The sequence below is a fragment of the Ostrea edulis genome, chromosome 9 (assembly GCF_947568905.1).
Source record: "Ostrea edulis chromosome 9, xbOstEdul1.1, whole genome shotgun sequence".
Lineage (NCBI taxonomy): Eukaryota > Metazoa > Mollusca > Bivalvia > Ostreida > Ostreidae > Ostrea > Ostrea edulis.
Window position 1 is genome coordinate 2864435 of NC_079172.1, and position 26881 is coordinate 2891315.

The 26881-nt window shown below is 36.1% G+C and overlaps 1 pseudogene; it reads right to left on the reverse strand.

Annotated features, from left to right (window-relative positions):
* Positions 1 to 23461, reverse strand: part of LOC125672751 (uncharacterized) — an 86495-nt pseudogene extending 63034 nt beyond the window's left edge.
* Between the last annotated feature and the right edge of the window lie 3420 nt (positions 23462 to 26881).

Genomic DNA, 26881 nt, shown 5'->3' on the forward strand with positions numbered 1-26881 from the left:
CTCATTACAACTTCCGGTGTAGGAATTTCGGACATTTCATTAGAAATGTCATCACATTCCATCAGAAGAAGAAGATTCATTGTTGCAGATATGTCAAATGAACGCATTTTCAGTCCTAATGCCTGTCGACCGTCCAGAGTCATTTTCCCAAACATGTTTTGAAAGTGTACGCGGGTATGTTAAGGTAGGTCATGCTTCATTTATGCACGTAAACTGCATAATTTTTAAAATCTGTCTTACACAGAGAGAGGAAGCTACTAACTCTTAAAAACTATTTTGGTTGTTTAGATGAGAACATTTTGTATCATAACAACATGACAAACATGCGCTTCCGTATGACGTCATTACATGACTGTTATAAATAGATCATGGAGGTACCTTAATAGACAATGTAAAAGTAACACATTATCCCAAGATTTAAATATTGGTCTAACTGGCGATAATGACGGTAAAATACCCATAGTATATCAGAATTACTGATAGAATCCTACCACTTTCAATAAGAAATAATTATTGAACATTTAAACACGAAACCATCTAGCCCATGTTTTACATTTTGCACTGATGGCTGATGCTATGCAGTTTTCTTTAAAAGTTTTCTTAACAAACGATTCTATCAGTAATTGCCGTGTACATTAGTTTATGACCTTTCAAACGGTGTACAAAAAGTCTCTAAAAGTATGCGGCCTAATGTGTCACTTTGCAGTTTTATTTCAGTCTGTGACAGAGGAAAATCGGATCGACATGCTAAATGGAATGTTTTTTTCCGTTAAACAAAATTGTCAATGAATGATATCAACATACCTTCTTAATATCAATAAATTCTCAGCGTTTCACATATATATTCTATATATCCCATGTCATATATTTCAAATACTCCACATTTTGTCGATATTTGCATGGCACACATAAACAAATTCCTTGCATGTGTCAACGTCACACGATGTATAGTCATGACGTTATCAGTTTACTTTCATATCGATCAGACGGAAATTACACAACAGCAGTATAGCATTTCGAATTTTGTTGGATCTTAATTGCTGCATGGTTTATTTTATGCATAAATAAAACTTAGATAAAAAATAAAATCGGAATTTAATATATACTTAGTGATATACTGTTGTGAATTACGTGGTATACATATAATAAAGAGTGCCCAGTTAGTGTAGTAACTACATAAGTCGCTCACCATAGGCTGAGTTGTATAGATCTCCGAGATGATCGTCTCTAAAGGTTTGGTCTGGTCTGTGACTTGAATACAACTAACTTGACAGCTGATCAGTATCGGGAATATCGAGCCCGATCTTAATAACATCGAATATTACTACATTACTGTAGTGTGTCACCATGTGCGTGGTTGTGCCTGCTTGTCTGTAATTTTCTTTGTCTGCCACTCACTTGTGAGAATATCGGATGCAGACTGATCTATAACTGCCGTTTTACTTCATATATGTTTCTGGACTGCTTTAGAATAGACTAAATGCGACATCGTACAGTGTGCGTCTTCGAGCTCGAGTTTGTTTACAATCGTAACGTCATCATGAATGTCGTAAAATGAGAAAATAAGTAAAAAATGGCCATGTTTTAATTAATTTTTTTAAGTTTATTAACATTACTTACAAATAAAAACAGATGTTAATGTTCTTCTTTGTGCATACGAAATAAAACACACGCATCCCCATAGTTACGACTTTAAAAAGTATGGAGACTCACTCGCGGTAAAAGTACCACTAGAATACACCCTTAAGGTATCATCAGCCATCATCAAGCTGTGACATAATTTGCTTTGTAACATATGATTAAAGGAAGGTCGGCAATATATCAATTACCTAGTCGTTAAAATTTTCATATATAGTCAGGGTAGCTTATTCAATATATGGGTTAACTTATAAACTTGGACATCGTAGATTTGAATCTTGCAGAATTTGATGCTTTGTGTAAATCAGCGTTTGCAAGAGTTTATGTAAAATATATTACATAAATGCAATATTATGTAAACGCAGCCCTTTCCTTTTATTATGAATATACCTCGTTAAATTTCTCTCAACAACATACCCATATGTTCAGGAGGTAATCTTTGCAATGCACACATCTTCTATTTGTTTACAAAGCCCCCAGCTTTAAAACAGTGAGAGGAGTTGAAAGGACAAACCAAGTACTCATATTATATTTCCTAAAGAAAACTGACTATATTTAACAACGTGACTTTTATTTTAAAAGAACCAACCCCCAACCCACGAAAAAGCCGAAAAGCTGCATGTAGCTTATGCAATTTATTTGTGAGAGTCACTGGTCTTTCGAATGAGAAGTTAAAAACAGATTAGTGCCATGTTCCTTCTAAGCATTGGATGACAGCGACCAGATTAGATATCAATAAGATCGTTGTAGAAATGAATGAATGCGTACATGAACACCGTAAAATGACTAAGAATGTAAGTATAATTTTAGTAGAATGTTTAAATTTAAATGTGCATCCGGAATGTTATCAAGGATTAATAATCTATCATATACCAAAGATAATTACTTATTCTATATTTACATTCCTTGCGTGTTTTTTTTTGGGGGGGGGGTGTAATTTTTGTTAAAATTTGCGACAATCAAGGAATATTTTGTTGAAATCTAGTTAGATTCTATGGTATGTTCTCATATGCCCAACTATCTGTTTTGTATGACTTATAGGAGTTATGAGATTGATCACTGTTCGTTATCTTTACCTTTCATGAATATATCCATTTCATGATTAAACTCTGGCATTGCTGAAATTATTGAAAATGTGTTTTTTATAATTCATTTTTACCTCGTAAGAAGTACGATAGATTATAGAAAATTATATATTCATATAAGTTTTTTTTTTTTGCATTCTGAAATGGGCACCGCGCTGGGCGCTATATCGACAAGTTAATTGCTGATTAATAGAGGTGTTTTAAAATTAAGACATATTCCATAACACATTGGAGTCTATGCATATTGTGAAAATTAAAAGCCAATGTTAATTATGCAAATGTATGTAAAATAAATCTATATCTATATCCGATAAAAAAAATAACAAGGCTACTGCGAACTTATTTTGATACAAGTTTCTCAGGAGTACATTTTGTACTTTGGGTATTTAGCTGACACGATGAGTTATGTGCGATACATGCAACTTGGCAATGAAATGATCTGAAGTCAGGAAATCTCTGTTGAGATGAAAACAATAGGGTACTATTTCTAATTCAGCAATTCAATAGTTTTACGTAGTTATACACTTACCATCGCATCTAGAACCATTCCAATGCCGCTGACACCCGTCCCTGCATACGCCTGATGCTTTATTACAATCACTTATATCCACACAGTGTCCACATTTCTGAGTACAATTTTCTCCATAAAATCCAATGTCACACTCTGTTGAATAGAAAAACCACAGAATTTCCTTGATCATGCATGTTGACTTTTCTTTCTTCGTGTATGCAAGATACTGGACTAGGCATGAACAAAATGGCTTCAAAAACTAGACTGTTAAAAAGTTTGACTTTATGTAGCATTTTTCAGTTGTATCGTTGCACTGGATATGTGCCTTAATTTGTTTGGTTTTGTTTTCAATTATCTTTTGTTTATTACCTGGATGTTATTAGGCCATAGCAAATGTCTAGTTGACTTCCGAAACTTAATTGTACATGCCGAGCTTGCTTCCGCACCTTCTGTGCGCATATCTGGTTACTAAAGTTTAACCATTATGTAAGCATATGTTGCTGTTTGGTAGACTGTATATGCACAGAAACACCTTTTCCGGTTTCGACCATAGGCAGTTCGATAATAATATGGTCCAACTCTAGCTACTGCTTTTCGCACGAAAATAACAGAACCCGAATGATGAAATTGGACATTTTCCAGATTAAGGAATACGTTGCTGACACGTCAATAGTTTTAGATAAAACATGTCATAAATAAAATATTTAGATTAGATTAATATATATATATATATATATATATATATATATATATATATATATATATAAACTAACAAGTTGTATGCTAATTACTCTAGTAAGTCAGGAGATATCACATTATTGAGAAAAGTGTGATTTAGGAGTTCCATGTACGGTACACTCATTTTGACTACGGATAACGTCGTTTACCTGATCGGGATATAGGTCTCACGGCGGGAGTGACCGGTCGACAGGGGATGCTTACTCCTCCTAGGCATCTGTCCCACCCCTGGTGTGTCCAGGGGTCCGTGTTTACCCAACTATATATTTTGTATTACTTATAGGAGGTATGATATCGTCCACTGTTCTTTATCTTCAACTTTCATGCTCATAAGTATCCGATGTTTGATTACAAATTGCCAAAAAAGAATTGAAAATATTCTATGCATGTTTAAATTATTGAACTGTATTTTTCACTAGGTAGATTCACAGTGTATAACTGGCAGAAAAGATAATTTCCAAACTAAAAAAAAACGTTGATACATTTCTTTTATTAAGAATATAGACTTCTCATCACAACATTTCATTAAAGCTAGATAATGATGACTATCAAAATTTTAGGTAGCAATCAACAGTTGTGATGGAGACGAGAGATGGGGAAATTTCAAGTGTGAGATTGCATTTGATGAGACTGGTACGACAATGACACCATAGCCAATTGTCAAACAGCACTTCAGCAAGCAACATTTTCCTCCAACACCCCACTTGTATTATTTGACTTGGAATTAACAGGATTAGGTTTGTTACTTTTCACTACCTGTCCAACATTTAAATTGTTTGATCAGTTGAGAAACGAAGTTCTGAAATGAAAACATGTATCATATGTTAGTGTTAATTCGTTTTCCAGCAGGCGATTCTCCTATTGCACAGTTAGCTGCCGTGTGTGGTCAAGAAACGTTTTCTTGGTACAGACCCCGAAGCGTGCTACTGCACCTCCAAAACGTTTCGTTTCGCTTCGTGCAAACCGTTCACCGTTCCGTGCAGACCGTTCAGCGTTTCGTGGAGATCGTTCAGCGTTCCGTGCAAATCGTTTCGTGCAAGAATCTTTCCGTGTATGATCAAGCCACGCCCATAGAAACGTGCAGATCGTTCAAACTACGCCCACAGAAACGTAAAGACCGTGCAAGTAATTTCCGAATGGGATGTAGGACAGGTAAACATTGTTTAGAATTTGAGCAATCATTTCAAACTATCTCTAAGACGGGCTTTCAACGGTGAAAATCTGGAAATAATCAGGGGGAAACCCAATTTATTATAAAACCATCAGGCACAGCAAAGTTCGATACCATTTTATCACCCTTGGTAGTATTTTTAGCTCACCTGAGCTGAAAGCTCAAGTGAGCTTTTCTGATCACCCGTATTCCGGCGACCGTCCGTCTGTCCGTCCGTCTGTCCGTCTGTAAACTTTTCACATTTTCAACTTCTTCTCAACAACCACTGGGCCAATTTCAACCAAAGTTGGCACAAAACATCCATAGGTAAAGGGAATTCTAAATTGTTAAAATAAAGGGCCAGGCCACCTTCCAAGGGGAGATAATCAAGAAAAGGTAAAAATAGGGTAGGGTCATTAAAAAATCTTCTTCTCAAGAACCACTGAGCCAGAAAAGATGAGATTTATATGAAAGCTTCCTTATATAATGCAGATTCTAAATTGTTAAAATCATGGCCCCCGGGAGTCGGATGGGGCCACAAGAGGGGATCAAAGTTTTACATACAAATATATAGGGAAAATCTTCTTCTCAAGAACCACTGAGCCAGAAAAGCTGAGATTTATATGAAAGCTTCCTTATATAATGTAGATTCTAAATTGTTAAAATCATAGCCCCCGGGGGTCGGATGGGGCCACAATAGGGGATCAAAGTTTTACATACAAATATATAGGGAAAATCTTTAAAAATCTTCTTCCCAAGAACCACTGAGCCAGAAAAGCTGAGATTTATATGAAAGCTTCCTGATATAGTACAGATTCTAAATTGTTAAAATCATGGCCCCCGGGGGTCGGATGGGGCCACAATAGGGGTCAAAGTTTTACATACAAATATATAGGAAAAATCTTCTTCCCAAGAATCACTGAGCCAGAAAAGCTGAGATTTATATGAAAGCTTCCTGATATAGTACAGATTCTAAATTGTTAAAATCATGGCCCCCGGGGGTCGGATGGGGCCACAATAGGGGATCAAAGTTTTACATACAAATATATAGGGAAAATCTTTAAAAATCGTCTTTTCAAGAACCACTGAGCCAGAAAAGATGAGATTTATATGAAAGCTTCCTGATATAGTGCAGATTCTAAATTGTTAAGATCATGGCCCCCGGGGGTCGGATGGGGCCACAATAGGGGATCAAAGTTTTACATACAAATATATAGGGAAAATCTTCTTCTCAAGAACCACTGAGCCAGAAAAGCTGAGATTTATATGAAAGCTTCCTTATATAATGTAGATTCTAAATTGTTAAAATCATAGCCCCCGGGGGTCGGATGGGGCCACAATCGGGGATCAAAGTTTTACATACAAATATATAGGGAAAATCTTTAAAAATCTTCTTCCCAAGAACCACTGAGCCAGAAAAGCTGAGATTTATATGAAAGCTTCCTGATATAGTACAGATTCTAAATTGTTAAAATCATGGCCCCCGGGGGTCGGATGGGGCCACAATAGGGGTCAAAGTTTTACATACAAATATATAGGAAAAATCTTCTTCCCAAGAATCACTGAGCCAGAAAAGCTGAGATTTATATGAAAGCTTCCTGATATAGTACAGATTCTAAATTGTTAAAATCATGGCCCCCGGGGGTCGGATGGGGCCACAATAGGGGATCAAAGTTTTACAAACAAATATATAGGGAAAATCTTTAAAAATCGTCTTTTCAAGAACCACTGAGCCAGAAAAGCTGAGATTTATATGAAAGCTTCCTGATATAGTGCAGATTCTAAATTGTTAAGATCATGGCCCCCGGGGGTCGGATGGGGCCACAATAGGGGATCAAAGTTTTACATACAAATATATAGGAAAAATCTTTAAAAATCTTTTTCCCAAGAACCACTAAGCCAGAAAAGCTGAGATTTATATGAAAGCTTCCTGATATAGTACAGATTCTAAATTGTCAAAATCATGGCTCCCGGGGATCGGATGGGGCCACAATAGGGGTCAAAGTTTGTTGTTTTGTTGTTGTTTTTTGTTTTTTGTTTTTTTTTTTGCTTTTTTTTTTTTTGATATAGTGCAGATTTAAGTTTGTTAAAATCATGGACCCCGGGGATTGGATGGGGCCTCAAGGGGGGCATCAAAGTTTTACATACAAATTTATATGAAAATCTCTTAAAATCTTCTTCTCAAGAACCACTGAGCCAGAAAAGCTGAGGTTTATATGAAAGCTTCCTGATATAGTGCAGATTATAAATTGTGAAGATCATGGCCCCCGGGGGTCGGATGGGGCCACAATAGGGGGTCAAAGTTTTACATACAGAAATATAGGTAAAATCTTTAAAAATCTCCTTCCCAGAACCACTAAGCCAGAAAAGCTGAGATTTATATGAAAGCTTCTTGATATAGTGCAGATTCAGGTTTGTTAAAATCATGCCCCCCCCCCTTTGGGTAGGATGGGGCCACAATAGGGGATCAAAGTTTCACATACAAATATATAGGGAAAATCTTTAAAAATCTTCTTCTCAAGAACCATTGGGCCAAAGAAGTTCACATTTACATGAAAGCTTTCTGACATAGTGTAGATTCAAGTTTGCAAAAACCATGGCCTCCAGGGGAAGGTTTGGGGCCATAATAGGGACTACGGTTTTCCATGCAAATAGATATGGAAAATCTTCTGATATGGACCAAGGTGACTCAGGTGAGCGATGTGGCCCATGGGCCTCTTGTTTGTATATAGTATTAATTTATTTGTTGCACTTGTATGATAGATTTCTCTCTTTAAATAATAAAAAATATTTTCATCAAAGTTGTTTATCGGAAATGTCCGCATAATGGAAAGACTGACCTGTGTATAACTTGAATGTATATTCTCTGTAAATTCCAAGGTGTTTTTGTTACCACAATAAAGGTGATCAGCTTGAGCTAATCTGGACATTTGAAATTAACATTCGTACAGAAGATGTAAACATTGGCGGGGGCAAATGAAATATGACAAAAGAGGTGTTTATATCTTTTGTCTCTCAAAAATAAATGCAGTTTTCTATAGGGTTAAAATTGAGGCAAATTCAGGAATCTGATTAAAATTGGATGTTAGATCCGCTCGCTTATATGTTGATCATTACCGCAGTTAGTCATTATTTGTGTTATTTATTCATTTATATGCTTGATTGTATCTTATTATTATGCATTTTCCCTTCTTATCCAGCGTAACAGGATTTTATTGACTGACTAATATGATGTGTAGATACAACCCCATCCCCCACCCCCCCCCCCCCCCCCCCGAAAATATGCTCCGGTCTTTAATACGTGACGATTCTTTTAAAAATCATTTTATCTGTTGTTATATACATGTATGTGGAATTCTAAAGTAGTATCCAACATATGTCTTTGAGAAAAAGCATAGGATATACAAATCGTACTCAGATTGAATGTACAAAAATAGCGTAACAGACGCCACTTTTTTCAATGAATTTAATATAGCAACGAATAAAGCTGAATAATCAATATTCCATAACAATACAGTTTATGCATCTTTTTCCTTTATTTCCAAAGTAAAAAAAAAGTCATTTCCTTTTATACCAATGTGTTTATAAGTCATTTAACTATTCCATGTTTAAACTAACCCCAGGATGAAACAAATAATGTCGAAAACATCGAAGCGTGCAGGTCATGCCTATCGTACCGTGCAGACCGTTCACAACCCTCTCCCCGCCCAGAAATGTTTCAACCTTTCGTGATGAGAAGTTTTTTGAAATCAGTTTATCTATTTTCATACACGTACACATGCATATAAGATATAAAATTTATAAGTCTATTTAACATCAGTCTTTCGGAAGAAGCCTGGAATATAAAAAATGCAAACGTATTTTAACAACACATGAATGTACAAAAATAGCGAAACAGACGCGATCATTTCATATTCAGTTTCAATGAATCTAATGGAGCAACGAATCAATAAAATGTGATTAATCAATATTCCGTGATGGTACAATTGTGTATACTTTTCTTTTATTTCCGAAATAAAAAAAATCCAACGTGTTCATAAGGCAATGATCTAATAACTAAAACTGAAATATACCGCGTCGTACATGAGCAACCATTTTAAAATGAATCATTATCATTTCTTTCAGCCTATTTTGATATCTAGAATACTGTCATTCTATTGAAACTATTACTTGTTTAAACTAACCTAGGGATGAACCAAATAATACCCCCAAAAAATCAAACCGTGAAGGCCACGCCTACCGTTTCGTGCAGACCGTTCAAAAAGTGTACAAGTCACGCCTATTAAGTGGCCAGCGTTTCGTGCAAAGCGTTTACCGTTTCCTGCAGATCGTTCAGCATTTCGTGCAAACTGTTCACCGTTCAGTGCAAGAATCGTTTCGTACTATTCCGTGCAAGTGGTGTAGTGGTATGCTTCAGGGTCTGTATATATTTCCAAGAATACCTATCACAACAAAATCCTCATAAATTATAGGAATCAAAGATGTTGATGATAATACGTTTAGCAAAAATGTAGAACTCAATTCTTACAAAATTTCAGCAGGAATAGATGCTTATTTTTTTTTCAAAATTCCAAACTAAAGTAATTAATATGCATTTACAATAGCAATGCATGAATGTCAACAATATGAATGATTATTGTATATCATACTCAATTTGACATGTTCTGTTTATGAGAGAGAGAGAGAGAGAGAGAGAGAGAGAGAGAAATGATGTGCAAACTGCATCAGTATCGATATACGGCGGTGATACTGTTCTCTGAATTTTGATATAATCGAATTATCCTATTAAATGAAAATGATTAAATTTCAACACAAAGTGTTTTTTACCATTAAAATGCATCAGTTACGTTGTAATCATAAATGAGTTTAAAGAGAAGTGTGTTTTAGTTTTAAGAAACAAATATAGAGAAAATTCGGATTAGATTTCTTGAAAACTTTAGTTCACGAAAGCAGCTAGTAAATGATTGTTACTTTTTAAAAACATCATATTTTTCAAAGCATCATAACAAATCATGACTGCTTATTTGCTTATAACACTGATAAAAAAGTCACTTTAAAAGAATATACAACTTGAATTTGAAAAAAAAAAGCTCATTTTCTTGGCACGCTGATTTTGTCTACGGATAACGCCGTTAACCTGATCAGGATATAGGGCTCACAGCGGGAGTCGACAGGGGATGTTTATTCCTCCTAGGCACCTGATCTCACCTGTTCGTCATATTCACCTTTCTTAAATGTGTGATGACCTATATTTTTTCTTGCAGAAAAACTATAAGGAATTGTCAATCATTAGACAAAATTATAGGAATTTGTAATTATATGGTCATTATATAATTTCAATGTTTTTGGCTCAAATGGGTATATTTTAAAATTAGACAGAGGAAATTCGAATTTGAATATGAACAAGTTAAGGTATATACCAATGTTTTCCCTAAAATATACAATTGGCATATCGTACTGTATATTCATACTATTTAAATATTTGAAAATCAACATCAAGTATTTTGTCTATGTACACTTGTATAAGGTATGGTTCAATTTTTGCAATTTTATCCAAAGAAATGCTATTTTTAGAAAGTGAACTTCCGCTCACTTTGAGGCAACATTAATGCTGATGGTTTCCTCATCTTTTTTTAATTAAGTGTATCTTAATGCACATTCTGTGAAAAAATAAAAACTTTTTAATAACAATGAATTTGACAAGACTCCATCCTTAAGAACAGTTATTATGTTGTACTGACGTAGATAATGTTTCAAGATGCAACATTTCGATAACCCATTTTATTCTATTACTTAAAAGGTTTAGCAGCGAGCAACTTGGGGAAGCGACACAGCTGTCGATCCTCGAAATGCAGGGGTTCCCCAATACATAAGTTTGAGGCGTTTGTAGAATTTGGAAACTGCGACTTCATAATTGTATTTCCCATCCTTATCTACTTCCTCATACATGTGCCAAATTTCGTTCAGATCGGCCGATATTGAAAATTGTACGCGTAGAGCAGGGTCCCCTATAAAGCAATCTTTCAATGTATTCCTCTGACAATATATTTGAAAACATTATCAGAATCCCCTTGGAAACAAATTTGAGCAGGGATTCCCTAAACATTAAATGTTCAGTGAATTATTCATATTTGTTTTGCAACAATTTCGGCAAAACATGCAATTTTTAACAATTGAAGAGTTAAATGCACTTACAGTTAGCATATGCTTTTTTGCGGATCTGATGTTTTTATTATGTAGAGTTGATGTTAATTCAAAGCCATGATTTGTAAAATTAGTTTCTTATTACATTTGAGTATTTTTCATGTTTGGATATGTGAATAAGCTATCTGTTTCCCTATTGGATAAGCCAGCATAGTTTGTTTGGTTTTGATTGGCTTAAGTTATTGAATAGAATTAAGTTAGTCGATATAATCCAAGGTATACAAGAATGTTTGATCAATTTCACTTACTTGGTTAGGAATTTACCTCGTGGTTAGTACATTATTCTTTATTTTGAGCAAATAAACCTCAAGGTTTTAAAGCTCTGAATAGTTCAAACATAAAATAAGCATGGGTAGGTGTTTGAAACTGCTAACAACCTCAAGGCTAAGAGTATTCAACATTATTTTGATAGGCTATTAGTATATGTTGAAGTTTATTAATTCTCCCTAGCAAGTCCTGGTTCTAGGTTTTGTGGACAGTAGTAGGAGGTTGTATACTTGTAGTGTAAATATTTTTTCAGAGTCAATCATACTTTATATAAATTATAGTCTTGACAGGTTAAGATGTATCTATTTTCCTTTCTATTTTTAAAATGTTCAGTATTATGTAGGCACAGTAAGGACATATCTAGATTTTTTTTTTTCATTTTTGACTCCGTCACAGTTTCTTACATTCCCTTACATATTTTGTTCTCATATTATTGAATCCTTTTTTTAATTTAGTAAGTTAATGCAAACTTTGGATATTCCATTTTTGTTGTTATTTCAAGTTCAATACTACTTTACACTTATTTGTCTAGGTAAATTGCTATTTGTTATCAATTACAATATAAATCAACCCTATATCGTAAATGAATTATAAACTCCTTACTGGTGCTTTCATTCCGATGTGTTGACCATAGTTCAGGAATTACCCTGGTTAAACTTTTCACCAGTACCAGTGTAGGGGTACAGTCTGTTAGTACAGTCCGTTTACTTTACTAAAGAAATACCTGGAATAAAAATCGCTTACGGCACATCTTTTGTGTTCTTTTCATCAATAGATCTATTTCGTCTTCTTCGTTTCCGACCGAGCGCCATGTTCATCTACAATGATTCGATAAAGCTAGGTGAACTCCGAATGGTCATGCAGGAATGTACGGTTGGAAGAACAAACGCTTTATCGAAAAATAACGGTTTTAGATGAGAACGGAATGGTTTGGTCTTGAAACAGTGAAACGGAACACTGAACGATTTCAAAGGAACGGTTTGGTGTGGGAACGGAACGATTTTAGTGTATTAGCACATTTCATCATCTGTATGATGGAATAATTGTGTCCATTGTCTGTCTCTGGATATGATTTCATTTGGAATTTTTTTTTGCGACTGGTGCATAAATTTTCCTGAACATGTATATACTTCTTATTACATCATGCTCAGCGATAGGTATTGAGATTAAAGGGACTTTGTTTATGCTGTGTGTTGTATTCATAATTTTGAAACATGGGTAATGTTGAAAACCATCACTTTCTCGTCTTCAGCAAAACAAAATGTGAAATGCCCCTTATAAATTATTCCTTCGGGCATATTAGTCACGTTAGGACAGTTGTAGTATACTTTTATTATAAACTTTTATAATCTTCTTCTCAATCTCTTGGGGATAGAGACCATACTCCTTGTTGGATATAAATCATATCAAACCACAAAATCTGGGATAACATGTATTCACCTTGACATTTTGGATACATCCAATGTCCAGCGGTGGTACAGTTAACCGGACAGTGCCCATGCTGATCACAGGGCTTGTTATCCTCACAGTAACCACAATGCAATGAACAGTTTTCCCCATAATATCCGCCAGCACAAACTACAAACGAGTACACAAATGACATACTACAATCGAAAGACATGTTAACAAACCTTCATCGTAAACATTATAACTTTTCAGACGAAATCAAGAACATTCTATCAATGATATACACCACTTCTTCTCATAGGTATTGGGTCAATCAGAAACACTCAACTGTTTAAGTCTTCAATGTAGTTTGGGATATATGAGACTGATATGATATAACTTTTAAATGAATCTCATTCTTTATCCCTTAATTGAATCAATCCATGGTCTCTGATTCTGCAAGATTGATGTCTTGAAATCATAGTATTAATAATAATAATGATAAAAGCAATGATAATGATACTATTTATACAGCGCTTTATATCAAACAAATCACTCTAATGTGCTTCACAATAATAAAAGTAGAATAAAACAATAAACCACAATTAAATGAAATTAAATGACAGTATACGATCATATAACATTTTATATCAGTAAAATTGTCAAATTAAAGCACTGTTATTTTTCTGAAAGCTTTTTGTCCTACCAATATACGCAATAGTCTACATTTGTCATAAATTTGATTTCACAGACCTTTTCCCTGTACATTGCTTTCAATACTAACCATCACATGTCGATCCATTCCAGTGCGGCATACATCCCTTTAAGCAGACACCTGTTGTCGTATCACAGTCGTGTATGTCTGTGCAATGACCACATTCCTGTGTACAGTTTACTCCATAGTATCCGTCTTTGCAATATCTAACAAAATGTAAAATAAAAAAGGTGTAGTGGTAAACGTTGATATGGAACAGTAGAATATTCCAATCTTATATTGATTTAATAGTAAATATAGACTTAACTCTGTAACGCTGATGATTGGGTTTAAATTGTAAACCTTTGTATCTTTTCTGCTGAGAATGCCATGACTTTTCTATATTCGATAACTTGTTCTATGGTGAGTTGCCTTTCATGAAAGGTGAAGAAAAAGAACAGTGGTCAATCTCATAACTCCATTCAGGAATACAAAATAGAGGCATCTGTCACATACATGAAAACAACCTTGACTATATCGTGTTGCAGCACAACCTAACAATAAAGAGTGAAATGATATGTAACTTAGGTTTAATATTGGTCAGTGGCGGATTTAAAGGGGGAGGAAGGTGTGGCGCAGCAAATTTTCACATCTAAGGACAATCGTAGTATTTTGTATAGAAAAATGTACTAAACGATAAAAGAAGCAATTATTTCTTCTACTCCCGGATAAATAAATGACATAATCTTCTGATTTCTTGAACTACTTTATTGCGAGAACTTAATAAAAAAAACTTAAAATATTGGTCATTTTATTAACTTCACGTTATTAAAAATGATAGAAAATAATACAAATGACTAAATAGGAGACACATTTCAAGTCATAAAATCTGTAAAGTTCTGGACACCCTGCCTCATAAAGTGCCCCCCCCCCCCCAACCGCAAGTCCTCGATCTGCCACCGTCGGCTTATTTGAGGCTGTGTTAGAAAGTGCGCACGGGGAAATAGGAAATAATTTGATTTTCATAAATAATTCCTTGCGGATGACATGCATACAAGTTCTGAATAAAAGCTTCTTAAAATATTGAAATATAGAAATATATGACGTGATTACTGTAATCAATAATTTTTATTTTTATTCATTATTAAAGAAATATTATGAATTGACGACTTTATTTGAAGTTTTTACACCGCCGCCGCATGCGGAAGGCCGGAGTTCGAAACCTGGCGTGACAGGCCTAAGTCGTTAAAACAGGTAGTGACAGTTCCATCGTTAAACCCTCGACATCAGGTGTGAATGTCACGGGTCCTGAAAGATGACCTTAAAAACGGATGTCCCGTGTCTCAGTAGGTGTGGCACGCTAAAGAACCTCACTGCTCAATGGCCATCAGTGCCGAGTATAGGTCTAAATTTGGAACCCTTCGCCGGTCTTAGTGACGTCTCCATATGTGTGAGAAATTCTCGAGCGAGACTTTAAGCAAGATACAATCAATAAATTAAAGGTATGGAGGAGAAAGGATGAGCAGGAACATAAACATCATGAATTCCACTCGGTGCATTGAGAAGAAAAATTCAACCAAGGGAAATAAACTACTGACCTTTTTATAACTTAAAATGTTTAAGCATTCCCAAATTATACGATCAATCAATCGAAGTTTTTACAAGGACACTCTGATGAAAGGTGAAGATAACGAACAGTAATCAATCTCATATCCCCTATAAGCAATACAATATAGATAGTTGGACAAACACAGACCCCTGGACTGGGATCAGGTGCCTAGGAGGAGTAAGCATCCCCTGTCGACCGCTCACACCCGCCTTGAGTCCTATATCCTGATCAGGTAAACGGATATAGCAGTGTGTAAAATATAGAAGCAACTCATTCCGAGTTTCCAGATATTAATTAGATAAATGAGAACAAGTTATTTTGGTTTACATGTAATTGAGCTACAAACACATTGTCTATATGAACATTTTGGTTATTAGTTTGTTTAAAATCCGTGACGCATATATGCACATTTTAAGTAGTCCAGCAAATGATATCGCCATCATAAAGTGATATAGACAAGAGTCTTACTATGGTACTGTATTTATAAACTATAAGACACATTATTAAGCTTACTTCTCAAGCATGCTTGATTTCTGCAATCTATGGAATTTCAATATCAAATAATATTTATGTATGCCTCATTTGCATACCATCGTGGTGGTACAGTACCCACAACGTTATTCTTGACATTCCTATTGTGTGCTATCGTGCGTGTATCCTATCGTATCGTGCGTGTATCCTATCGTATCGTGTGTGTATCATATCGTATCGTGCGTGTATCCCATCGTATCATGCGTGTATCCTATCGTATCGTGTTTTGCGTTTATCGGATTATTCGTTTTCTATCGTGTATTACGTTTATCAGGTATATCATGTTTTGGGTTTATCAGGTCTATCGTGTATCTCAATTGAAGATAATGAACAATCTTATAATGATTACACAATTGAGAGTAGGGTAAACACGGATCCTTGTTAAAGTAAATATGAGTGGTGGCAACTGCGGTGCCAGTAGTGGTGTTCATGAGAATGTGAGGGGTGGTATGTGGTACATTTTTGTAGGTTTACAACTTTTATTTATTGCATATTTCAGATGAAAAATGTCATTTGATGTAGCTTTTTCTTTCAAGTAGATGCAGGTCAATATTTGAATGAATTAAGTTTTTAAAGACAGTGTTTCTCGTTATACAGAGGTGTGATTCTATCGCATCGGTTAGTCTTCCTCTTCTTCCTCATCTTCCTCCTCCTCGTCTTCATCATTGTCATACTTATCTAGGTAAGATTCAAGTAAATATTTGTGTTTGCGAAGAGCCATCTTAATGGATTTCTTTAATCCATGATTGTCGGACACAAATTCATCGATGGCGTCCGTCACCTGTTCATGCGTTGTGTCTTCTTGCAACTGATACTGATCGTAAAGGAACCGCTCATACAGTTTTCTGAACTGTTGGTAAGTTTCTCCTTTGGTATTTTCGTCTGCTTTCTTACTAACTTTCTTTTCTGACATATTTTGGTTCAAGTATTTCTCGTATCTCTTCTGCCACTCTCCGGCAATATGTTTTCGCGCTTTATGTGCCATTTGGCGAAAGACGATATTGTCTTCCTCTGAGTCACTGTCAGTATCACTCTGTGTTGTAGAGACATCACTCATGTCAATATCCTCTTCCTCATCGCTGTCCCCGTGTTTTAGTCTTTTATGACGCATCATGGCATCTTTGCAGGAAAATAAAGCATGACACTCTGAGCACTCAATCATGTTAACTGCTCGAATGCATAAAAGTGAATGAATAATCCCTGGCTTTTAGGTTCTTTATATACTTCCACCACCACCACGCAATTACCGGTCGCATTGCTCAATGGTAGAGCGTTCGCTTAAAAGCTTCCTAACCGGAAGTTCATGAATTCGAATCCTCCTCCTCATGCCATCGCCAACCTAAGACGTAAACATTGGTAGTAATTGGCCCTCCAAATGCACTGCATGTACGGGTCTTTCGGAAGGCCCTATGGCGATAGTCGTTTGCACGCGAAAGACCCCTCACTGCTAGGGGTAATAACCATTAAGCATAGGACTTCATCCACAAGTGGTGTATATAAGGGTGAACATTTCTCGGGAGACGTGAAATAACCAACCAACTACTACCATCCACACTTTCGTTAACATCACACACACACCCTACCTACACTTTCGTTAACACCACATACCACAACCCTTATTTTCATTAACACCACATACCACCACTTATACACCACGTACCACCATTCACATTTCCATAAACACCATTTACACACAGCTAATGCCATATCAGATGTTAACACTTGTGTTCTAACACTCTTTTTTTTCTACACCAATCACACCACTACCTATACAGGTATGAGAATTGATAGTTTTACATATTAATATCAACGAAAGAGATAGATCTACCGTTATTAAATTGCAGGTATCACCATCATACTACCACGCACATTTCCATTAACACCACCATACTATCACTCACATTTCCATTAACACCACCTATACACCACATACCACCACTCACACACCACATACCACCACCTGTACACCACATACCACCACCTGTACACCACTACTGCCACATCAGATGCCATCACTTACATCTTCTTTAACATTACTCACACCACTACCTATATAGTTTTGCATTTCTTAGCATAGCAATATCAACGAAAGAGATCTACCGTTATTAGTTTGCATGTATTACCATCATACTATCATGCATATTTCCATTAACACCACCATACCACCACTCACACTTCCATTAACACCACATACCACCACCTATACACCACATACCACCACTCACACACCTTTTACCACCACCTATACACCACATACCACCACCTATACAATCCATACCACCACCGGTACACCACTACTGGCACACCAGATGCCATCACTTACATCTTCTTTAACATTACTCACAAAACTACCTATATAGTTTTGCATTTCTTAGCATAGCAATATCAACGAAAGAGATAGATCTACCGTTATTACTTTGCATGTATTACCATCATACTACCATGCATATTTCCATGAATACCACCATACCACCACTCACATTTCCATTAACACCACATACCACCACTCATACACCACATACCACCACATATACACCACTCAAACACCACATACCACCACCTATACAACCGATACCACCACATGTACACCACTACTGGAATACCAGATGCCATCACTTACATTTTCATTAACATTACTCACACCACATCCTATATAGGTCCTCAGTTTTGCATTTCTTAGCATGACAATATTAATGAAAGAGATTCATCTACCGTTTTTAGTTTGCATGTATCACCACCATACTACCACCCACATTTCCATTAACACCACATATCATCACCTATACGCCACATACTACCACTTATACGCTAAATAACACCTACTCCCCACTATATATTTATCGCTTATTTCAAAAACTACCCAATAGTCGAGTTCATTGTTTACGCAATACCTACGTTTCCGCGACCTAACCCGATCTATTTTTCTAGACATGATGCAATACTACGAGTCAATAAATTATGTGTGCATATTGTTCATTTGATAAAAGTGTTTCATTGAATAAATGTGTAAACTATTTACAAAGTGAATCGAATTTTAAAAAAACTTCCCAGTACCGGAGTTCATTGTTTACGAAATACCCGCGTTTCCGAGAAATGAAAACGAAACCTAACCCCTATCTATTTTTCTAGACATGATGCAATACTACGGACCAGTAAATTGTTCATTGAATAAGTGTGTAAACTTTTAACTGTTCTTTAATTCTTTTTATTTGAAAATTTAACATAAAGGAATACACCAGGAATACAAAACGCTCACACGCTATCCCCCCAACACCTCGCCTGCTACACAGCACCACCTCTCCCCACCTGCCCAGCTTGACCGCGCCAACCCCGCTTGACCGCCCAGGTGGCCCCGGCCACCTGGCCAACTGCTTGACCCGTCTATAAAATCCCGCACTCCAAACTACACTCAAAACTGCACTCAGTTGAACCGCCTATTGGACCGCACTCAAAACTGCACTCAGTTGAACCGGCCATCGGGGGGTCACATAAAGGAATACACCAGGAATACAAAACGCTCACACGCTATCCCCCCACACCTCGCCTGCTACACACTGCCACCTCCCCCCACCTCCCCAGCTTGACCGCGCCAACCCCGCTTGACCGCGCCAGGTGGCCCCGGCCACCTGGCCAACTGCTTGACCCGTCTATAAAACCCCGCACTCCAAACTACACTCAAAACTGCACTCAGTTGAACCGCCTATCGGACCGCACTCAAAACTGCACTCAGTTGAACCGGCCATCGGGACCCGTTATACTACTGATATATAAACACCATATGCAGGTGATAATGGAATGTTGCTACATAAATGTGGGAAGTTGACGATGGAGAAGCTGAAATCATCCCGTTTGTCATACAACTGAGTTGTCAGTTTGCCGTTAATGTCTACTTTCAATAAAATATCTAAGTATGAAGCAGAAGTGGACGACTCTGTGGTGTCCTTTATTTCGAGCTCACAGGGATATTTCAAATCGACATGTGAATGAAAGCTAGCATTGTTAATAAACAAAACGTCATCGCTATATCTAAAAGTCGAATTGAAAGTCACAGCGAGAGATTTTTTCTTCTCACGTAGAAGTTTTTGAATAAATTTCGAAAGCTTTATTCATTTTGTTAAAGAAGCTACTTTTAGGAATCAAGAAAAGACAGTATAATTGAAGGATCACATGAAGTTGTCGATTTTAAGGCAAAAGAAGAGCTATATGTATCTCCAGATATGGTGAAAATTTCTAATAATTTCATTCTAAGCAGTATGAAAAGTAGGCAGTGGTTTGCCGAGCAAACCGGAGACAGTAAATCTGAAAGCTCCTTCATCTAAAGTTCATAAACATTTCTTTGTCTAGAAACAATTATTTTTAATTAACACTAACATAGAAATAGGAAGTTCCGATTTGAAAGGAAAAATCAGTAAATTACATTGTCTATTGCATATATTTTAATAAAGGCTCTTTTTCTTCCGATTTTGTCCACCTGTATTCTATTTATATACCAACTACTGAACTTGTGCGCGACAGTGTATCACCCGTGTTTTGACTGCAAACATTCTCATGGACATTGTATTTCACAAATTTAGAAGATTAAGTTTTTAAAGGGTGCAATGGTGTTGCATATCCCAGAAATCTGTTCAACTGGGCACGAATCGGTTGTCATCGTTGTTTTTTTTTTTACTTGTACATGTACACTTGTACATATACCAATAGTCGTACGGGTAGATACTGAAAATTAATGCCGGTTTTGATGATTATTTGATTTTTTTTTTTTACATACTAAACACAAAAATCTTTACGCGTTTCAAAATTGTGAATTTAAAACGGCCGGGTTTTGTTTATTTTTTCATAGTTTATTTATGTTTTATCATTAAAATATCAATTCAAATACATATGTTCCAATTACTTATAACTATCAATTATCACTCATAATGTAGAAATATCTAAGGTATGAAGATTTGGTATAATGAATTTTTTCAATGCGGTTATGATGAAAATAATTGTAATTGTTGAATGACCGGTGAACTTAGAGCTTGATTCAAAAGAACACCCTCCTCGCTACACAAAAAATATGACTTGGTTTTATTTCACATTCAAGATAATAGACATTAGAAGAAGAAAGCTACTGAAGCGTGATATCACTACTTTATATTACATTTAGTTAATTCCTTGTGTAATTTATATATTAAACATTAAGTGACACTATGATTTTAGAATCATTGGCTGGGACAATTCAAGAAGATATCAAATAATGAATTAAAAACCATATATAGTTTAGTTTTCTGATTCAAGCTGTGATGGCGTAAAAAAAAAATTGAATTAAAAATATCTTGTTTTTTTTAAAGTACGACCGTGGATTAAAGAAATTATACGTTTTCGATGTATGATGAATATTGAAATCCTTCGGTAGGTATCAACATTTCGCTCTGTTTGAATTGCTTCTAAATTTAATTTCTATCAGGTTTTCCGTTTATCATGAAGATTGTTTATCGTGTTTTGCGTTTATCAGGTCTATCGTGAAGATCGTTTATCAGGTTTTGCGTTTATTAGGTTTATCGTGTATCCTATCGTATCGTGCTTGTATTATATCCTACCGTGCGTGTATTATCATGTCAAAAATAACGTTGCGGGCACTGTACTTCAACATTTTGAAAATCAAATAAGATTCTTCTATGAAAAAATATTTTATAAGCATGGGGTAGATTTAGGATTTCAATTTAAAGAGGCGTGGGAAATGTCAGAGAGACAAGAGGTATGTTGGTCGTCTTTCGGTCCCCGTTCGCCCTGATGGGGGTCCGGGGGTCAAAGGCTCCAAAACATCAAGTTTGTAACTTTATTTTGATTTAATATGTAAATCTAATAGGATCTTCAAGTGCAATCTAACTGAGAATAAATACTGGTTAAACTTTCATGATTGATAATGCTGTTAGCTCTTTGTGTCTAGTATCGACTTAGGTGACGTCTGTATTTCTTTATGTTTTCCCGAAACTTCCTCGATATACATGTTGTAAAACTTGTAAGTTTAAGATCTGTTGAGGCACACCTGCTGATTTTATTCCGATTTATCTTAATTTCCGCATGCAATTTTATCCGGACACATTTGATTTTGAAACCAGAATATCAATATTACATACATTTAGATATATTGTTTTAAACCATTGTGTGCTCATACATAATTATGATATGTTTTACGTGTAATGCTTCTTTTTTAAAGTGGGTATTCAATTGAGCCACCGTCGTGGTCTAGTTGTAGAGCGTTCGCCCAGCACGTGAAATATCGAGGTTCGAATCCCGGCCGCGACAGACCTAAGTTGTTAAAAACAGGTAGTGACAGTTTCATCGCCAAACGCTCGGCATCAGGTGTGAATGTCACGGGTCCTCGGAGATGACCTTAAAAACAGATGTCCCGTGTTACAGTTGGTGTGGCAAAGAACCCTCACTGCTCAAAGGCCGTCAATGTGTGTTTCTTTACAAGTAAAGTACTTGAAAGTTTAGCCTTCGATGTCATGCTTTTTTGTTTGATGTGTGAAATGATCAGGTAATTGCAAAGTATGCGTTGGAGAGCGTTAAAATACACGTAAATGGGGTATCAATATAAGGAGCTGATATTTTCTTTAAAGAAAGAGACATACCCAGTACATTGACTTCACAAACCTCCACCACCTTTTTATCTGGATCCCCGGGCTTACATGTGGAGTTTATTGCTCTTTGTCTGGTGTTATAGAAAGCGATGCCTTGTGTTGTTCTGTTCACAATTATAGTCGTGATAGTTGGCGGACACCCGGTGGATGGATCGTGTTGGTACACTAGACTTCCTGATGCATTACTAGGAGGGTTGTAGGACTCATCGTCATAAACGTATATTGAAAATCCTGTTGACCGATATCGCTGAAACAAATAATTTTAGATATAGACAGTTAACATTGCTTTCTCAAATAAAGGGGCAGCCTAAAAGAAGTTGATTTCACAACTCTCTAAAATTCTGAATAAGCAAGTAAAACAAAGACAGACATAATTTTCCACACCATTAAAAACCTTAATCGTTGCGGAGTGGGTATCAAACATTTCTTTTTAATTTTTTTTATTTTCAGTTTATATGTTGCATTCTGTGTTCTAAAGAATTATCCCATTCAAAGTAAATACATTACTAGCAGGTTGAAAATAGATCTTTAATTCGACAACGTTAAAAGTCCTTTGCAGCCACACTTTCCACCAGACACTTTCGTATCCCCCAGAGACGTCCATAGCGGTACATGGCTTTTTGGCGCCTGTATCACCATCAATAGCATTGGAAGCTCCTAGACCAATGTACCAAGGACTCTTACTCATTGTTGCTGTTCCTGTCAAGCCTTGATCCTGAACCAGATTGACTATAAAATCTATAATTTATTTTATGTTTAAACATACACTTCCATGTCATCTGTCTAAATGCAATTCAATAAAAAGGTGCATGTTCAAGTTTGCCGTTAATGGGTTTAAAATTAGAAAGGACGCCTGGTATTTCTTCATCTGCTTCAAAATGTCATTGAGACTAGGGACGATAAGCGTCATATTCAGATTGTAAACCAAATAACCTAATAATAATGCTCTGTCTATCCAATTTCAGAAACCCCGTAAGAAATTGTAAAGATTTACGATGTAGCACATGTCTGGCACAAGGGACCTCCTTTAATTTCAGAGAAAATGTGGAACACTTCTAGTATACCGATCCCCAAAATATGGCGTTAAAATGGGTGCCGCCGAAGGCGGTTTAGTATATATATACGATCGCGTTAGAGATCAGTAAAATCGCTAAAACGGGGGGGGGGGGGGGGTCACAAAAATAAGCCCAAATTCGAATTCCTTGTTAAAAATGAAGTTTGAAAAATTGTTTTTTAAATCAGTTTTTAAAATCCGAAATGAAAAATAATGCAATAAGACGTACATTTTTTGTTCCAAAATAAATAGAATCCGTTGTTGAGCAAAAGGGTCACGTGCGCTTTGTATACGTAATTCTCATGAATATTTGTATGATACGACGTCACTGGTGTTGATGTAAACAAACTTAACAGCTGATTTGCGATGAAATGCCTCTAAAACTGAAAGGGTTTTTTTTTTTCTATTTGTGCTGATGTAAGAGAGCTGATTCATTAGGATTATCTGTTTTAATAAATTGAACGGCAAAATCTGTGGCAGCTGTGACAACGGGGAATTTGGATTAAGAAAGGATTCGTAATATTCAAGCAACGGATTTTTATGATGTTCTAACAAAACCTGCAACAACAAAATTTCCATCAGGACTGGTAACTGGTTTGAAAAGCACAAATTAACGCTGGAAAAAGTTCTATTAATAACATATTTCTGGGTATACAAAGCTAGTAAAAGTTTCGTATGACACGAACTTGAAATTGCAAGTCAAATTGTTGTTGATTGGTATAATTATTCCAGAGAAGAATTAAAAAAAATATAGGAGTAGGAATTTTTTTTTAAATTGAAAAAATTTAGTAAAAGAAAATTTCATAAGGGACGGAAAGTTGACGGTGTCTGGGTTTTTGGTGGCATTGAAAGGGAGACAAAAAGGTGCTTCTTTACAACAGTAGTAGATCGAACACGAGAAACTCTGCTTGAAATAATAAAAACCAAGATACAGTCCGGTACAACTATAATTGTAAACTTTGTAGATCCCGATACAGGGGCACACACTAATACTATAGAATCTACTTGGCGTGCATTAAAAAAGTCATTATAATACGGTCAGCGGAACAGTTAATTCTCTGTACGATACTTATTTTAGTCAGTATTGCATCCGGAAAAAAATAACTTACAGACTCCCAAGATTCATTCCTTAAATTTCTAGAACTCATTAAATTTGTATATGACCCTTCTATGGCATGTCAAACGTTGCAATATTTGATCTTTTCCATTTGTATTGTATAATTTTCCATTTGTATTGTATATTTTCCATTTGCATTATATAATTTTGCATTTGCTTTGTATAATTTCCATTTGCATTGTCAATTATTTTTATTTGCATTCTATATTTTCTATTCATATTGTATAATTTACCATTTGTATTCTATATTTTCCATTTGTATTATATAATTTTTTCGTTTTGCATTGTATAATTTCCATTTGCATTGCAAAATTTTTCATTTGTATTGTATACGAGGGATTGTTTGTTTTGATTTGTTACGAAGGATTTCATTAGTTTAGGTCCCACTTATATTTAGCCGTCACCAGCTGTAGACCGCAAATAGACCTACTATGCTCAGCGCACAGTGGCGTAGCAGTGGGTGTTCTTTAACGTGCCAACGTCAGTCGCAACACGGGGTGTCTGCTTTTAAGGTCACATTATCCGTGATTCTCACTTTTAAGTAGCCATGCGTTTGGCGAAGCATTAGCTATATTTACGTCTACGGTTTGATGCAGCCATGACACGACTAGAACTCGAACATGCGACCTCACGGTTACGTGTCAAAGGGTCTATCTCTGAACTACCGCGACCGGTTCCATATAGGACTAGTTGAACATACATGTATGTAGCTAGCAATGAGGAATCTTGTGCCGGGCGACCCCCTTCCTTTCACAAATATGATATTTTGTTTATTTTGTATAGAAATGTCGAAAAAAGCATGAATGTACGTTTTATTTTGTCAGAACGCACTTATTTCAGGGGACTTCGACCTCCCCCTGCACCCCGCCCCACCACCACCAAGACTTTGCCCTGGACTCACTAGGGGTCTTAAGACAGTCCCCAGACATCCAGCAGTTTACTGCATCCTTTCGTTGAGAATTATCTAGATCAGCCAGTGACTAGTTTGAATGTTCTGGTCAAAATAGACACATAAAAGCAATTAATGGGAGGGGGGTCACGCCATTGCAATTAGCAAAATACGGTACATTCCTGCGAAACGTGGCTCTTGAACTTGACCTCTTCAACATCTCGCGCATTACCAAATTCGATAAACGATAACTCAAGCTTATTCCAATGAATAGTTGTAACAAACCATACTCGATGTTAACAACTGGTGGGGACCCAAGGTCCAAGTCCCCTGAATCTACTGAATTCTGACTAAATAAAATGTTCATGCTTTTCTGGACAGTTCTATAAAAAAAAAATAGATCATGTGGGGGGATGGATTCACCATTGCTAGCTCCTGCCATTGCCGCATCAAACCTAAGACATAAACATAGGTAGTGATTGCTCCTTTGCCAAACGCTCGGCATTTAAAAGTGAAAATCACAGGTCTTTTCGATATGACCTTAAAAACAGATATCCTTTGTTGCGGCAGGTGTTGGCACGTTAGAGAACCCTCATTGCTACGGCCCTGTGCGCTAAGTACGTCTACATCAGTAAACAATTCTCAATGCAACGTTAACTAATGAAATCATTCGTAACGAATCAAAGTAAACAATCCCTGGGATACAATACAAATGAAAAATTATACAATACAAATGGAAAATATAGAATACAAATGAAAAAGTATACAATACAAATGGAAATTATACAATACAAATGAAAATTTATGCAATGCAGATGGAAAATATAGAATGCAAATGGAAAATTATACAATACAAATGGAAAATATAGAATACACATTGAAAAATATACAATGCAAATGGAAAATATAGAACACAAATGGAAAATTATACAATACAAATGAAAAAGATTAAATATTGCAACGTTTGACATGCCATACCCTTCGATACTCGTACCCAACCTTACTTCGGAACCCTTGATTGCCAAACCACGACTAGTTCTTCAACCTCTCGATCTGATTAATGAAAACAACAGCTTATAGATTATTTTATGTTGTAAGGTAAGCCAATTTTAAATACATTTGACTTGTCGGGGGTTGCCGCCCCCAAGTCCCGCTTAGTATACTCAAACACCGTGGGACTTTTATTTTTATAGCACGATTTTCATTGCTCAGCATCCAAGGCGAAATGCAAATGGCCGCGTGTTTACATTCCGCTTAAGGTATCACACCGGTAATTGTCCAATCAAAATGAACTTAGTCAATTGTAGTTCCATATATTTAAAGAAATATTTTTTTTCCTTGCGCGATTTTTCTCATTTCCTCTTCTTCTTTTCTCTTAA